Consider the following 10,253-nt stretch of genomic DNA (forward strand, 5'->3'; position numbering starts at 1 on the left):
ATAAAACAGCGACAGAGCTTTGAGGGCTGAGCTGAATATCTTAACTCAGTTCATAATGAGGTTAGATCTCATCACAGAGAAGCGTCGCACTGAATGACAGAAACAAAGATGGCGACAGTCAAAAACCTGTCCCAGGTGTGTGTGTGTGTGTGTGTGTGTGTGTGTGTGTGTTGAGTTAGAGGCAGTGTGCAGTGGATTCTGGTGCAGGACATGTAGTAGTGTAGTAGTGTAGCTGTGTAGTAGTGCAGTAGTGTAGCAGTGTAGCTGTGTAGTAGTGTAGTAGTGTAGCTGTGTAGTAGTGTAGTAGTGTAGCTGTGTATTAGTGTAGCAGTGTAGTCGTGTAGCAGTGTAGTAGTGTAGTCGTGTAGCAGTGTAGCTGTGTAGTAGTGTAGCTGTGTATTAGTGTAGCAGTGTAGTCGTGTAGCAGTGTAGTAGTGTAGTCGTGTAGCAGTGTAGCTGTGTAGTAGTGTAGTCGTGTAGCAGTGTAGCTGTGTAGTCATGTAGCAGTGTAGCTGTGTAGTAGTGTAGTCGTGTAGCAGTGTAGCTGTGTAGTCGTGTAGCAGTGTAGCTGTGTAGTAGTGTAGCAGTGCAAGGCAAGGCAAGGCAAGTTTATTTGTATAGCACATTTCAACAACAAGGTAATTCAAAGTGCTTCACATAAAACCATTAAAAGCATCAAAACATAAGGCAAAAGAAAAGTAGATTTAAAAACAATTAAGAACATTCATTGAAACAATAAAAACAGTGTAAGAAATAAAATACAGTAGTAAAATGCAGAAATGCAGGAAATTAATTAATATATTAATTGAATCTGGTTCAATTAAAGGCAGCAGCAAACAGAAAGTCTTCAGTCTTGATTTAAAGGAGGGTCTCAGCAGACCTGCAGCTTTCTGGACTTTGTTCCAGATATGTGGAGCAGAACAACTGAACGCTGCTTCTCCATGTTTAGTTCTGACTCTGGGAACAGAAAGTAGACCGGTCCCAGATGACCTAAGGGGTCGGGATGGTTCATAAGGTAGCAGCAGATCAGAGATGTGTTTTGGCCCTAAACCATTCAGTGCTTTATAAACCAACAGCAGGATTTTAAAGTCTTTGTTGGACAGGAAGCCAGTGCAAAGACCTCAGACCTGGAGTGATGTGATCCACCCTCCTGGTCTTAGTGAGGACTCGAGCTGCAGCGTTCTGAATCAGCTGCAGCTTTCTGACTGACCTTTTACAGAGACCTCTAAACACAGCGTTACAGTAGTCCAGTCTGCTGAAGATAAATGCATGGACAAGTTTTTACAAATCCTGTTGAGACATAAATCCTCTAATCCTTGATATATTCTTCAGGTGATAGTAGGCTGATTTTGTAATTGTCTTGATGAGGCTGTTCAGGTTGAGGTCTGAATCCATAACTACACCTAGATTTCTGGCTTGGTTTGTGGGTTTTAACATCAGTGATTGAAGCTGAGCGCTGACTTTCAATCGTTCGTCCTAGGTACCAAAAACAATTACTTCTGTTTTATCTTTGTTTAATTGAAGAAAATTCTGGCACATCCAGTTGTTGATTTGTTCAATGCAGTGACCCAGCCCTCGTATGGGATTATTATAGTCCCCTGTTGACATAGTTATGTAGATTTGTGTAGCAGTGTAGTAGTGTAGCAGTGTAGCCGCATAGTAGTGTAGCAGTGTAGTCGTGTAGTAGTGTAGTTGTGTAGTAGTGTAGCTGTGTAGTAGTGTAGTAGTGTAGTAGTGTAGTTGTGTAGTACTGTAGTTGTGTAGCAGTGTAGCTGTGTTCCAGTGTAGCAGTGTAGCAGGGTAGTAGTGTAGTAGTGTAGTAGTGTAGCAGTGTAGCTGTGTAGCAGTGTAGTAGTGTAGTAGTGTAGTAGTGTAGTACTGTAGTTGTGTAGCAGTGTAGCTGTGTTCCAGTGTAGCAGTGTAGCAGGGTAGTTGTGTAGTAGTGTAGTAGTGTAGTAGTGTAGCAGTGTAGCAGTGTAGCTGTGTAGCAGTGTAGTAGTGTAGCAGTGTAGCTGTGTAGTAGTGTAGCAGTGTAGTAGTGTAGTAGTGTAGTAGTGTAGCTGTGTAGCTGTGTAGCAGCGTAGCAGTGTAGCAGTGTAGCTGTGTAGTAGTGTAGTAGTGTAGCAGTGTAGTAGTGTAGCAGTGTAGCAGTGTAGTTGTGTAGTAGTGTAGTTGTGTGAGCAGCTTGTTGTTGATGACATTGGGCTCGTTGAGGGTCTTAGTTTTACTTTGTTTTCTGTGTTGAGTTCTGCACCGTGTTACTACTGTCATCAAACTTTAACTTTCAGCTGCTGCAGATACACTGAACACACACACACACACACACACACACACACACTCTCACATCAATCGTGCAGAAACGAGTGCTGCTGTTTTCTTCATCCGGCGGCCATGATGGATTTAGTGCTGATGGGAGAAGAAAGGCTCCAAAATTCATCAGTCACGCACGCACACACGCGCACACACACACACGCACACGCACTGACCCAGTTAACAGAGTGTAGAAACTGTAGAAATAAATCTCCAGCACTCAGCTGAGCAGCAACTGGGATCCAAACTGGTTCCAGGTAGACAAACTGAGCCAGCACCTTGATGACATCACAGACCACCTGTGATGTCATGACGTCACTGGAACAAGTGGAAACTGACTGAAGGAGGACTTGTGGTTTCATGCATGTGTTTTAGTGTTTTAGAAGAATAACACTAGAATTAAAACAATACAGATTATTATCATGTGAATTAATTTCTGTGATCAACAACCAGCTGTCTCACAGAGACACAAACAACCACATGAACCTGTCTCATTAATATTCAGAGGACAAATCAACCTGCTGGATAATGAATGAGGAGGAGGAGGAGGATGAAGAGGATGAAGCATCACAGCTGTTTGTGATTAGACCTGACTGACTTACAGATCATCACATCAAGCTTCTGTCCAGATGTTTCTGAGGTCAGAGGAATAATGACTGAGGATGGCTTTAGAGAAGAAAGACGGGTCCTCCAGAAAATAAATAAACAATATTAAAGCAGGTTAAAACTACAGAAGAAGAAAATGACCAGGATTAGTAACTAAAATATAAGAACGTTCCCCTCAGGAGTTCCACAAGGATCAATTCTTGGGCCCCTGTACTTTCTCCCAACAGAATAAACCCACTGGTATGCAGATGATGCACCGCTGTACATTTGTCCTCTGATGATGCACCGCTGTACATTTGTCCTCTGATGATGCACCACTGTACAATTGTCCTCCGATGATGCACCGCTGTACATTTGTCCTCTGATGATGCACCGCTGTACATTTGTCCTCCGATGATGCACTGCTGTACATTTGTCCTCTGATGATGCACCGCTGTACATTTGTCCGCTGATGATGCACCGCTGTACATTTGTCCTCCGATGACGCACCGCTGTACATTTGTCCTCCGATGATGCACCGCTGTACATTTGTCCTCCGATGATGCACCGCTGTACATTTGTCCTCCGATGACGCACCGCTGTACATTTGTCCTCCGATGATGCACCGCTGTACATTTGTCCTCCGATGACGCACCGCTGTACATTTGTCCTCCGATGATGCACCGCTGTACATTTGTCCTCCGATGATGCACCGCTGTACAGAAGCTGCTGCTGGATATCAGAAATGTTTTAAGAGCAGAAAAAAGACCCGACTGTTACGGATAAAAACAAAGATGGCGACGGCCAAATTTGTGATTACGGAATCTGTGGATGAATTTTCACCGACTCTGATCTCTGAAGGTCACATTTACAACATTTCTATCACGTAGTTTCTAGGTTTTATTTCTGAAGAAGCTGCTGCATTATTATCTTTTGCTGCATTATTATCTTATACTGCATTATTATCTTATGCTGCATTATTATCTTTATGCTGCATTGTCATTCTGTAACCTTGGATTTCAGTCGCTCCTCTGAAAGCCGCCTCTCCTGATGGAGAATAGTAACAATGGAACGTTCTCTCCTCTCCGTTGGGGAGCCTTTGAGCAGCGCTCCTGAACTCTCGACCCTCTCTCCTGGACTTCAGGGTGACCGAACACAGCAGCAGAGAGGAAGTCGGCTGGAAATAAAATCCTGAAGTGGAAAACATAATATGATTTAAAGGTAATTTCATTTGGTGTCTGGGCAGCTGCTTCATGTTGATCTCTGAACGTCACTGATGCAAAACATTCGTACATTTAGTAGATTTAATTAAGCGGAATGAAATTGTACAGAGATGCATTCAAAACAAAACACAACACGAGTAATGTTAGCTCATCTGATGACTTCCTGTTCTTGTAATTATGACATTTGTATCTCTGTAAATATAACTTTCATGTCTCAAACGTATGAATTATGCGTCTTTAACTCAATATCTAAAGACACATTAAAGTGTGGCGGCTCTGGGCCTCCGTACTTTTCTACAGCAGCGCTCCTAGTTTCCAGTTTTGGGACCACATTCATACGTCATGTGCTCATCTCGTTTTATGATCATAGAGCCGTTTTCTCTCCATAAACAGAATGAAGTTTCCTCTCCGATGGTTGGAGGAGTCTCCGGGGGAAACTAACGGCAGTGAACCACCACTTTAGGGCCGATTAAGACATTAAGACATTTAGAGAGTGTGTTCAGGTCCACGGGGGAAACATCGTCGCCTTGTCTGCTGCTGCTTTATTTAGAGGCGACGAGACTCAAAGACAACACAGAGTCTCAGAGAGGTTTTATAAAAGTGACGATGACGAGGAGGACTTCCTCTGGAGACTCTGTTACAAACAAACATCCAGTTCAACGTTTTCCCTCAAACTCAGAACTCTGCGTCAGATTTCATTTAATCGACATGAAGTCAGAGAAACGACAGAAGAACAAACTTTCACTCAGGAGACAGAATCCATGTTAAGCTGCTTCATTCATTGAGACCTGAATGTACATTTGAACAAACGTGTTTCTAATTAAAGTCCAAACATCAGTAAACATCTGTTTGTGTCTTATTTCCAGTTAAACACTGTTTGTTACCTGATTACATTATGAACCACAAACAGCTCTACTGCGATGCATTCAGGCTCTATTCAGTAAGAAAGAGTGTTTTATAACATCTCATGAATAAATCCAGCTGTTTGAAGCAGATGTTTAGTCAGGATCTCATTTCAGCCTCAGAAACACAAAAACAGTATTAATACACCAGTAAGGTTCACAGTACTTCTACTTGTTCTAGTAGTGATGTTTTTAGACCCAGACCTGCAGCGAGAGGACCGTCTTTTACTGTGACATCACACACACACACACACACACACACACACACACACACACACACACACACACACACACACACACAGTTCAGCTCCACACCCTCCTCACTCTTCTTGTCAGTCACTCCCTCTCATTAGTCTAAACTCCCTTCACCTGTTCACTCACCTGCCTCTGATCAGTAATCAAGCCCCTCTATAGACTCCTGCCTCCCAGACACATTTGCCAGATTGTTCCTCGGTTTTCTATGCCAGACTCTCCAGCACGCTCTCACGGACTGATCTCCTGTTACCGACCCTGCCTGCCCCTGTTCTACCCGCCTTGCCTGACTCCCGGTAAACCCACCAGCCTTCTGATCCTGACCCTGTTTGGACTCTGCCTGCTATATTTGAAGTTAGTAATAAAAGCCAAAGATCCCTGGAATCCTGTGTGTTGCATTTGGGTCCATATACAACCCGTTACACACACACACACAGTACATGTGTATATATACAGTATAGATGTTACGGTCCGGCTCTAGAACCATAGCAAATGTCACGAAAACTCGGGCACGGAGCTAAACAAACAAATACTTTTAATGAACAAAGGCCAGGACATTTCAAGTGTGCAACAAAAAATGAGCATTCTCGTCGTGAGTGCCAGAAGGTTCCACTGCTGCCAGACGCTGCTTGCCACACACCAGGTGTGTCAGAGGGGAAGAAGCCAGCACTTCCTCCGGATGGGGCGGGTCTTGTAGGGCGAAGGCCGTGGCCAGCTGCCTCCAATCTTCCTGATGTCCCTCCAACGATCCAGGGACACTGAAAGATAGACACTCCCTGGCAGAGGCCCTGGGCTGTCACCCCCCCCCCCCCCCCCCCCCCCCCCCCATAAAGACAGGGTCCCCACAGGAACCTGGACATCAACCACGCCCACATCTCTACATCACAAAAAAAAAACTGCTTATTTTAAAGCATATATATTATACATTATCCTTGAACCCAATCACCTCAACAGTTGCTCACCATTCCTTCAGCTATTTCCTCATTTCCCATCTCAGCTACTGGTACCTTGAAGCAATTTTTAAGAAAGACAGACAACAAAGTTGAAAGACATATGATGCACAATTACTGACAGGGGGCCCTGGACAACGCGTCAGCAACAATATTGTCCTTCCCTTTAATGTGACGTATCTCTAGAGAGTATGCCTGAAAAAACAGGGACCATCTTATGAGTCTCTGATTTGGACAGTGTAGTGAGTTCAAAAATGTTAAAGGGTTGTGGTCCGTGTAAACTACCACAGGCCCTGAACCCACATATACCTCAAACTGCTGCAACGACCAAATCAACGCCAATGCTTCCTTTTCTATTACGGAATAGTTTAACTGATGTCTGTTGAACTTTTTGGAGAAGAAACTCACAGGTCTGTCAATACCCAATTCGTCCTCTTGCATCAGCACCCCACCTGCACCCACGTGACTGGCATCAACTTGTAGCTTAAAACTGCTATCCATTCGTGGTGCAGCGAGAACCGGAGAATCGCAAAGGATCCGCTTTACAGCTTTGAAAGCCCTTTGACAACCAGCGGACCAAATATACTCTACCTTACCCTTCAGTAGGTCTGTCAGCGGCGCAACTACAGTCAAAAGGTACGACAGAAAGCTCTATAACAACCAACCAAACCTAGAAATTTCATCAGTTCTTTCTTTGTCGCCGGCGGCGGATACTGGTCCATGGCTTGCACCTTTGCACGCAGAGGGCGCACCTCTCCTTGCCCGACCTGTCGACCCAGGTATGTCACGGTTGCTTTAGCAAACTCACACTTCGCCAGATTCACGGTAAGGCGAGCCTCAAGTAAGCGACCGAACAACGCTTTTACACGCTCCATGTGTGAAGACCAAGAATCTGAGTAAACGGCGACATCGTCTATATACACTGCACAGCCTTCTAACCCACGAACAACCATATTCATAAGTCGTTGGAACGTAGCAGGTGCATTTCGCAACCCGAAAGGCATGACAGAGTAAGAATACAGCCCAGTTGGAGTAATAAATGCTGCAATTTCACGCGCCCTTTGGGATAAAGGGACCTGCCAATAACCCTTATAACAGATCGAATTTGCTGATGTATTTTGCAGCACCAACCTGATCAACGCAATCATCCATGCGAGGTAGGGGGTAAGAGTCTGGTTTAGTGACACTGTTGACTTTCCTAAAATCAGAACAAAACCGAGGGGTATTGTCCGCTTTTGGTACGAGCAAACAAGGTGTAGTGGCCATTTGTCGACTTAATCCAATTTAAACAAACAATAATCAAACGCCACTGATGCACCGTGGTCGGTATTCTTACGCAGCCAGAAGAGAGTGGATTGTCCATGCAGGATTCCGATTTTTGTGTTTATTGAATAAAGCAAATAAACGAACAAACAAACGAACTAACAAAACTCCTGTCGTGCTGTCTCTCCTGTGATGTGATATGCTGGTAAAAACTATACGCCCACCCCGGTGCATGCTGGTCCTATCCTTCTACTCATATATATAGCAACAGGTGCCCACAGTAATTACCCAAAAAACAATATAACTAAACAAATTACTATTAAAGAGAAAAATAATCTTAATATATAAAACATCTACAATAATTAAACAATACTACTTATAAATGAAATAACAAAATACAATATCAAATAAATAGCTCCAACACAAGGTGACGCCCAGCTTGAGGATGACGGTTCAGCGATGCCGTTCTTCAGCATATACTCAACTTCAGAATCTAGAAATGAACGCTTTACCGCACTGACTCGATAAAATCGCTGTCTTATCGGCTTTGCATCTCCGATGTCGATATCATGTTCAATCATGTGTGTACAAGATGGAACATCCCCAAACAACATTGGATACCCCCTGATAAGCTCGGCTAGCTCTGTGCGTTGTGAAACAGACAAGTGGTCAAGGACACTGTCTAAGCTCTGCAGAACTTCAGAGTTTTTCAATCGGCCTGTTAGCAACACTGAATCCGGATTAGGCAAACCATCCTCACAAACATGCTCCCTACCCGATGACGTCGTGTTGCCTACACACGCTGGGTGAGCGCTATCCATCCCTACGCTGCGCTCCTGAGACGAACGTGCATGATATGCTTTCAACAGATTAACATGGCACAGTTGGTGATGTTTACGACGGTCTGGTGTGGCAATAAGATAGTTCTGCTCTGAAATCTGTTTCACTACAGGATAGGGACCCATAAACTTAGCGTTAAATGGCGAATTTATAATAGGCAACAAAGCCAAAACTTGGTCGCCTGTACTGAACACCCGATGCTCAGCTCCACGTTCATAAAGACGTTTCATCTTATCCTGTGTTTTAGCCAACTTTGACTTTGCCAATTCCCCAGCTGCGTAAAGTCTATGCCAGAACCCATTGACATACTCAACCAGATTTTTAGGTGGCTCTGTTTGTCTCCAATCCCCTTGCAACGCAGCCAACGGACCACGCACAGTATGACCAAAAACCAGCTCATTAGGACAAAATCCTGTACTTGCTTGAGTTACCTCCCTTCCGCCAGCAACAACCATGGTAACCCTTCCTCCCAATCACCTTTCATCTGCACACAGTAAGCACGTAACAGAGATTTTAAAGTCTGGTGAAAACGTTCCAGCGCCCCTTGACTTTGCGCATGGTATGCCGAAGACTGGTTATGCTTGACGTGCAGCTGTTTTAACACCTGTGCAAACAAACGTGAGGAGAAGTTTGACCCTTGGTCACTCTGGATGGTTTTTGGTATCCCAAAGATTGAGATAAACTGGCTTAAAGCATGCACAACTGATTTTGCCATGAGTGTGCGTAATGGATATGCAGCTGGATATCTGGTCGATTGACACATAATTGTCAACAAATATATAGCACCAGACTTTGAAGGAGGAAGAGGGCCCACGCAATCCACGATTAGGTGTTCAAATGGCTGGCTTATAGCCGGAATGGGATACAGAGGAGCCACTTTTATTTTTTGATTTGGTTTACCCGTTAACTGACAGGTATGGCAGGTCTTGATGTAGGTTGTCACGTCTCTCTTAATCTGGGGCCAAAAAAATGTCTCAGAATGCGATCATACGTCTTTCCTACGCCCATGTGCCCTGACTCATCATGTGAGACACGCAAGACCAAATCACAGAATTTTAAGGGCACGACAATTTGGTAAACAGGATCTCCAATGAAACCCTCGCCATGTCGCACCCATTTCCTAACTAATACCTCGTTTTGAATGAAGTATCCGCATGCCTGATTTGCTGGAAGAGTAGACTGGAACAGCTCACTCAGCGTGGAATCAGCTTTTTGCTCGCTCGCCAACTCACTCTGTGAGACAGACAATGGAGTGTTAGACAGCGATAATACATACACTTCTGTGGGGTCATTTATTTTTCGCATTCTCCAATTCCACCTCTGCTTCCCCCTCGTGACCGGCCGCAGTCATGGTGCGCGTCACGGCGCAAGCCTGGAATACATCCGGATACCGCTTCTCATTCTCATCAGGGCCTTTACTACCCAGCGGTACCGGGACAAGTACCGGTTGAGCTGGATCATCAGCCCAGACATGTGCCCCCGCCACATCATTACCTAGAAACAGCGTCACCCCCTCGACAGGTAGAGCGGGCCGCACCCCCATTGTGACTTCTCCCACAAATAGGTCCGAGTGGAGCACAAGTTTATGTACTGGCACCTGAAAAACAGACATGCCCATACCCAATACCGGTATAAAAGAACCTGTGTCAGTTTCCGCAGAAAAGGGCAGAGCAGACTCTAGGATAAATGAATCAAATGCTCCAGTGTCACGCAATATGGTTACCGGCACCTTCCTGTCAGTACCCACCAGAGACACATGTCCTTTTGTGATAAAAGGCAAATATGAAGTTAAATCGGGCTTCGCCGTGAGAGATGTCAGATCACTCAAATTGTCCGTAATAACCAACCTGGAAACTGGCGTAGCCAGAGCGGCTGGTTTCACCTGCGCTCCATAATACCTGTTCTGAGACTTGCGCAAAGCGCAGTCT

This window comes from Anarhichas minor, unplaced genomic scaffold (genome assembly GCF_050575085.1).
Source record: "Anarhichas minor isolate MPS153535 unplaced genomic scaffold, ASM5057508v1 ptg000044l, whole genome shotgun sequence".
Lineage (NCBI taxonomy): Eukaryota > Metazoa > Chordata > Actinopteri > Perciformes > Anarhichadidae > Anarhichas > Anarhichas minor.